Source organism: Vitis riparia, chromosome 3, assembly GCF_004353265.1.
Source record: "Vitis riparia cultivar Riparia Gloire de Montpellier isolate 1030 chromosome 3, EGFV_Vit.rip_1.0, whole genome shotgun sequence".
In the NCBI taxonomy this organism is placed as follows: Eukaryota; Viridiplantae; Streptophyta; class Magnoliopsida; order Vitales; family Vitaceae; genus Vitis; species Vitis riparia.
In genome coordinates, this window is record NC_048433.1 from 8,453,901 (window position 1) to 8,460,804 (window position 6,904).

The window sequence follows — 6,904 nt, forward strand, 5'->3', positions numbered from 1 at the left end:
TCTAATCTCAATGTGCTCTGTATCACAACCATCATACCATCAATATCTGCTCAAGGACCAGTCACGACACTAAAACTGTCCAAGACTCTAAAACAAACACATGCAAGAGACAAAACAAAACCACACACGATGCTACTCAAGATAACAACACAAAATGCATGATACGAAAACAATGATAATAATAAAAAGAAGATAGAAACACATACCCAAGAAGACAACAATATCATTAAGTGAAATGAGAGTACATCATGTAAAATAATAGGACAATAAAGTCTACTCTCGAAACACAGGGTACGACCTCGAATCACTAACTATAAAACAAGACTCAAATACAAAGCAAATGAGAACAAAAACTCAAACGACCGACTATCAATGTAGTCCCAAGATACACCAACAAGGTCTACAATATCAAAGTGTCCTGTGAATATCAGTGCCCTGGGTGTCCAAAACATGATGGTATAAGCCCGAAGGAGGAGGAACTGCATGTGTGGACTAGGCTGGAAAGGAATCAGCAATCATATCTGGACCAAGATCAGTATCTGTGGTCGATACAAGAAAGCTAACCGCACCACTGTCAATAAGATCCTGTATGGCATGACGTAAAGAAGCACAATAATCAGTACGATGGCCTACCATCTGGTGAAATGCACAGAACTCATGAGCACGAAAACGCGGAGGTAAAGTACTCGGGTGTGGCCTAGGGGCCAATGGTGCTAAAAAACCAATAGCTCTGAGTCGCTCAAAAGCTCTATCCAAAGGCATCCCCAAATCAGAATAAGTCCTCTGACGTCGCCGATGGGGACGAGACTGCTCATGTCGTGGGATACTAGTATGTGGATGCTGAAACTGGAATGAAGGTCGCACCGTGGCAGTATGAGGATGCACAGAAGAATACTGCTGAACTGAATGAGGATGACGATGCTGTAAAGGTGGGAAATCACTCCTAGGCATCGGCAATGATCTCGCATAGGGATGATAACCAGGTCGTCGATGCTGAAAGTCCACAGAACATACATCTCCATAACTCTCAGATGATCCAACAACTCCTTTCCCCTCAATATCTGGGGAAGGAATAATATCTGACCATAATCCTCTAGATATGCCATCATCTACATCGAACAAAGCCTGAACCAATGATCTGAAGTCCTGGAATGGGACTCCTGTCAAATGTCGAGCAAACCTAGGATGCAAACTCCTCAGAAACATGCTCATCTGATCTCTCTCGGTAGGTCGCTCGATCATCTCCGCAGCCTTCTCCCTCCAGCGGGAGATAAAAGAAGAAACAGACTCATCCGATCCCTGTCTAAGGAACTCAAGCTCTCTACGTGTAACGCTCGTATCACCACTGAATGAATACTGTCTCAGAAACTCCCATGCTAAGTCCTCCCAAGTCCTCCGACGAGATGACTCTAATGAAGCGTACCATCTCTGTGTCATGCCGCTCAATGACAATGGGAACAAAGTGAGCAACTGTGCCTCATCTAGACCAAGGGCCCTCATAACTGTGCTATAAAGTCTGAGATGAATACGAGGACATCCAACACCTGTATATCTCTCTATATCAGGCATCCTGAACCCGACCGGCAAAGTGGCCACTGGCACGTCATCAGGGTCATCCCATGAAATCATCTCATCAGGATCTCTCATCTGTCCAATCCTCCGCTCGAGTCTGTCCATACGAGAACGAGGATCCTCAATAATGGTAACTGGTGTGACAATGGGTGGAATGATAGTAGCCTGATCATGTGAAGTCTGTGTAGCTGGCATCTGAACAGGTATAACAGGTGGTGTCACTATATCAGATGGCGTGTCCTCGAGCACTACGTGTCTACTCTGCTGAGTATCCATCCTCTAACTCAAACTGGTCAATGCCCCCTGAATCGAAACCACAGAAGCGATAAGCTAACCAAACGAAACTGACTATGAATCCGTTTATAGCAGTTCAGCGATACGAATCAACCTCTCTCCCACTCAACCCAGGGCACTGAACCAAGACTGGGACTACAAATAGACTCCTACAAAATAACCCAAACAAAACGACTCAGACACGACTCATGCAACGACCCGGGATGCAACGAACAATGACCAATGCATGATACACTACAACCCAATACATGACAGGGTGCGACACACAATCATATGGTGACAATCAAAATTTGGATAGACGATAGAATCTCTAAAGTCACATGAGTGTCTAGTGTGAGATAACCACAAATATGACTAAATAATTTCTATTGATGATCCAGAAAATGATCGAGGTGTGAAGAAAGTGAATGGGGTGTGAAGAACAACACTATCACGAGATCGATACTCAATCTAGACCAAAATATCCTTGATTCAACTTTCAACTCGAGCTCCATAAGAGAAATGGTAAGGTGATCAAGGCGAATCTCTCGAAAAAAAGCGTGAATATGAAAATGTGTCTTTCACCTTTCTGTAATGAAAATATGAGCATCGAGTCGAAAATCGAACCAAGGATCAAACAAATGATGAGGTACTGAGCCCGCGATAGGTGTACAGTGTAAAAAGATGATCATGAACATATCCCAAAGTATCGAGTGAGTGACAACAAAGTGAAGAGGTGTGTCAAGCCAAGAAATGAGAACGAAAACCCTAGGGAGAAAACATGCTAAACTCCTCGAGTAAAAAGCATAATCTAGAGCTACAGGACGAAAGGTGATCCAACCGTACTCAAACTCATACCGATCTCCAAGCACTCTCAACTGGAGACTAAAAGGAGGGAGTGTCGAATCCAAAGTGTAACCACAGAGGCTCTGAAGGCCCTCAGATGCACCCACGTGTAGGGAGGGAGTCCTGATCGAAGGATCTACGGCTCAACCTACGAGGTGAAGGTGGCTCTAAATGGATATGGGTGGACTTTAAAGATCCCTAGCAGAAGCGATCGTACCCTCCGGCGGTACGCAACCCTCTGCACGCCTCAGAAGAGACGGGGCGCTTCCATGCAAGGTGGTCATCACCTCCACACATGCACTACCTCGACATCCCAGGGGGGTTTCTATGGTGAAACCTCTCAAACTCTCAACGCTCAATAGTCAACTAGAGTGCACAGTGATGGTGTGGGTGCATCCGAAAACCCTAAGAAGCTAAAACAGAAAGATGAAACACACTGGCCACGCAAATATCCATGAAACCTAGCTCCGGGCTATACAGGTCTTCAATGATCAGACTCCAATCAGCATCGATATGTCGGTCTCCTCCAGAACGCTCCCAGACATCGATATAGCCCGTCACTAGACCCTACTCCTAATCTCTGGCTCGGTCAGAGAACAAGCACACAGAAGGCTTCACACTTGCAAAAGTGAGAACCGAAATGAAGGAAATGACCGAGACCAAGAGATTTGGAGGTAAGGGGATAGAAGTGCGGCCCACACGGACAAGCAACATGCAATCACGCAAAGGAAGGGTAGTCATGCATCATACAGTCAGGCAAAGTACAGGATATATCACTCATGTCCACACAAAAAACTATGACTATCAGGATGAATAGCGATATGAACATCATGCTCAACAGACGATCAAGATAATATGCAAGTCAGAGAAAACAACACAGCAAGTCAAATGATGTACGATAGTGAGTCTATGCATGTGTGAGCAGAATAACCAAGAAGAAACAGAATCGCTATACCAAGCAAAACATGATGAGCAATCTATGATAATCGGCATGTCAATGTACCAAACTAATCTAGCAATGAAGTATAGAAAAAGCGACATCCGAAGCCCCAAATCAAGATAATCAATCAGATCAATGTCACAACACAATATCCAAGCATGCATAAAAAACTCCCAATGTGCAATCACAAAACAGGTACTCACTGATCGACTCATCAACTGCCATGTGTGCTTCATCTTAAGTTCAAGCTTGACCCTCTAAAAATCCCCAGTGGAGTCGCCATTTTGTGGACCCCGCATTTCGGCTCAATGCGTTTCCCACTCGATGGCGAGCTCGATTTTTATTTTGAAAAATTGATTTTATTTATTGTTTGAAAAATGACTTGGAGTCGCCACTTATTTTTGTTTTATTTTTTAAAGGGTAAACAAAATAAGAAAGAAAAACCCTAAGTGTGACTCCTTATTTTGGGAAAGGTGATCTACGAAAAACCGGATCGGGTTCGGGGGTCAGGTTACTTATCGGGAAGGTACGGTAAAGACCGTAGCACCCCTCTAAGTCCCTAAAGACGGGTCTCTACTAATAAAATGAAGCTTATGTGGCAATCAATGTGAAAATCAATGAATACTCGAATCAATCATGCACGTATGAGAGTCGAAAAATGCATGTGAATTAACCAGAGTGAGAGTGAGCGTGTACCTAGGCAACGAATCATCATGCGCTATCAAGGAAAAAGGTTAGTGCACAATAAATAGCATAACATAGCTCACATGTCACTAAATTGAATGCGAAATCATCAAAGGCATGCATGACACTTCACTCAAAATTCACTTTTATTTTAAAGAAAATTCATTTGATGTTGGGCCCCCACCAAAACCCGTTTATTTTGCATGAATTAATTCCAATAACTCCATTACTTGAAATTACGGAATTTAAATTCATGTTTATTTTAAATCATTTTAAAATTATGAAAAATTCGAAAAGTGGCTCGCCGAAAAGAAAATGGCGGCCAAATTTTATTGAAATGAAGACTCTTGGGTGATCCTGAAAATTCTAAGGATGAAAGATGAGAAAATGGGGATTATTAGAAAACCAGAATTTTGAGAAAAAATATTTTCAAGATGAGATTTGATTCTAGGAAGATTATTTTTAAAATCAAAGGGGAAAGAATGGAGCAATGACAAGTGGTCCAAAATTGCATGCCAAAGGTGGCCATGCAACTAAGAGGCTTGAAGAGTGGGTCCAGGGTATGAGTGCCTCGGGGTTGAAGACTGATGCTACTGTCAAATACCCATTCAAGATCATGAGGGAAGAACCCTATTCCAAGCTTCTCGGAATATCAAATAACTGTCAACAGTCCTTGACTTGGGCTTCAATAAAAGACTTTCCAATTCTGTTTTGACTTCGTGCCTCTGGTCTCAAAATGCTGGCAAATGGGGGGTGTCATCTCTTCACAACTTTAAGTTTCCAAATTCTCTGAGCCCCAGGAACTTAACGTATACGTCCTCATTAACTTTCCTTGCAACAGAGTCCCATTCCGTCCATATATACACAAGCTTTCTCTTCAATGACCTTTTCCAGAAATTGACCCGCCATCTCGAGACTCTGAGTGAATGATCAGCTCGCATTAATGGGTACATCAAAATACCCTGGAGGCGTCCATTGACCCAAATATATTCAGCATTAAAAAAACGAGCCCAGACTTGCATAGGGTGAGGGTGGATTAACAGTAAGTTGCCCAGGTATTGACTCAAGTCATTTCCCCTAAATTCCACACAATGACACTTTGGCGGAATTACCCTCACTTTACAATACTCAGGAAACTGTAATCCAGCTTGATCACAACCTGCCTTTGTAACATGCGGGCATGACCTCACATCAAGGTATTCTAGAGAGTTGCATGAGTCCAAAAGCATGCCTATCCTTGCCACTGTTATTTTCAGACAGTTGCTGGCTTTCAAAACTTTCTATCCCAATTTACTTCCACCTTTGTTTAGTCCTTGAAAAGCAACATCTGTCACCCCCTCACAGCATCCAATGTCAAGAGCCTCTAGATTCTTACAATTACAGAAGACGCAATTTAATGACAGGTCAGATATATTTAAACACCAGTCCATTTGCAGGTTCTTCAGGCTGTGACTACAAGCAGCAATGGCCAATGATTTTATTGATTCATCATAAATGTCCCGGCAACCACCAATGATGAGAGTCTCCAGATTTTTACATAATTGGGCCAAGGACAATACCAATTCATCCCCGACTTTGTAGCAATCCAATAACTTTAGTGTCTTAAGAGAACACGAACAAGCGATTGAAACACTGCAAACCCCAATATCGCTAATATTGCTGCATTTATTGATGTCTAAGAACTTCATTCACTGACATCCCTTAACAAGAAATGTAAGCCCTGAGTCAATTATGTAGGTGCATCCTTGCAGACCCAACTCTTCCAGATTGTGACAGTTCTGGGAAAGAGCTTCTAATACTTTGTCATTGACAGACCTGCAGCCAGCAAGATGCAGGCTTCTTAGGTCGCAACAGCTCTCAGCAATTGCTGACAACCCCTTGTCTGTTAGCTTTCCCTGCAATGCTGCAAGCCAAACACGCGCAAACAACCGAACCCATCTGCAATAACCCGGAGATCGTCGTCCGTCAGCGCCTCGATGATTGTCTCATCCTTGGCCCAGAAAGTGTACGAACCACAATATCGTTGGCTGTATACGTAACAACTACTTTGCATGTATCATCACATACATGAACACGTCCGGTCTTCTCACAAATAAATACATCTCCAATTTGGCGGTAGGTGCAAGTTACTCCAGAACAGTTATGGTCGATGTCCGCCTCATCAATCATACCTCAACTACTTTTCCAACTTGACACTTGATCAACAGCAGCCTCAAAGAATTCCAGCAAATTCACTTGATCATTCTTAGAAAGTTCAGCAGTCATACCTTACTCATGCTTCTTTCCCATCTCTTGGCAGCCTCGGCTTTCTTGAAAATCTGGCATGTGTCTCTCAGCAGTTACAAGAGCATCGATGCACTGAACGAACTTCCAAAAACTGTAAGTGCAGGTCACCTGCCAACAGCAACTTGCTGCGCAAAGGGGTATAAGGTTGTTCGGGATGCCACGAAGATCCTCAACGATATGCCCACTAGGATGTGCACCAGCCGGGTTGAAGTATCTCAGCGACACTATTTTCCATTCAGAATCTGAACGGTAAATATCACGGCATATATCTTCAATAACAAGCTTGGTTCGTCCGTATGGATT

General features: G+C 43.2%; 1 pseudogene; it reads right to left on the reverse strand.

Moving 5' to 3' along the window:
- Positions 1–5,079: 5,079 nt before the first annotated feature.
- On the reverse strand, positions 5,080–6,368 carry LOC117910917 (annotated as a pseudogene).
- Positions 6,369–6,904: the final 536 nt, after the last annotated feature.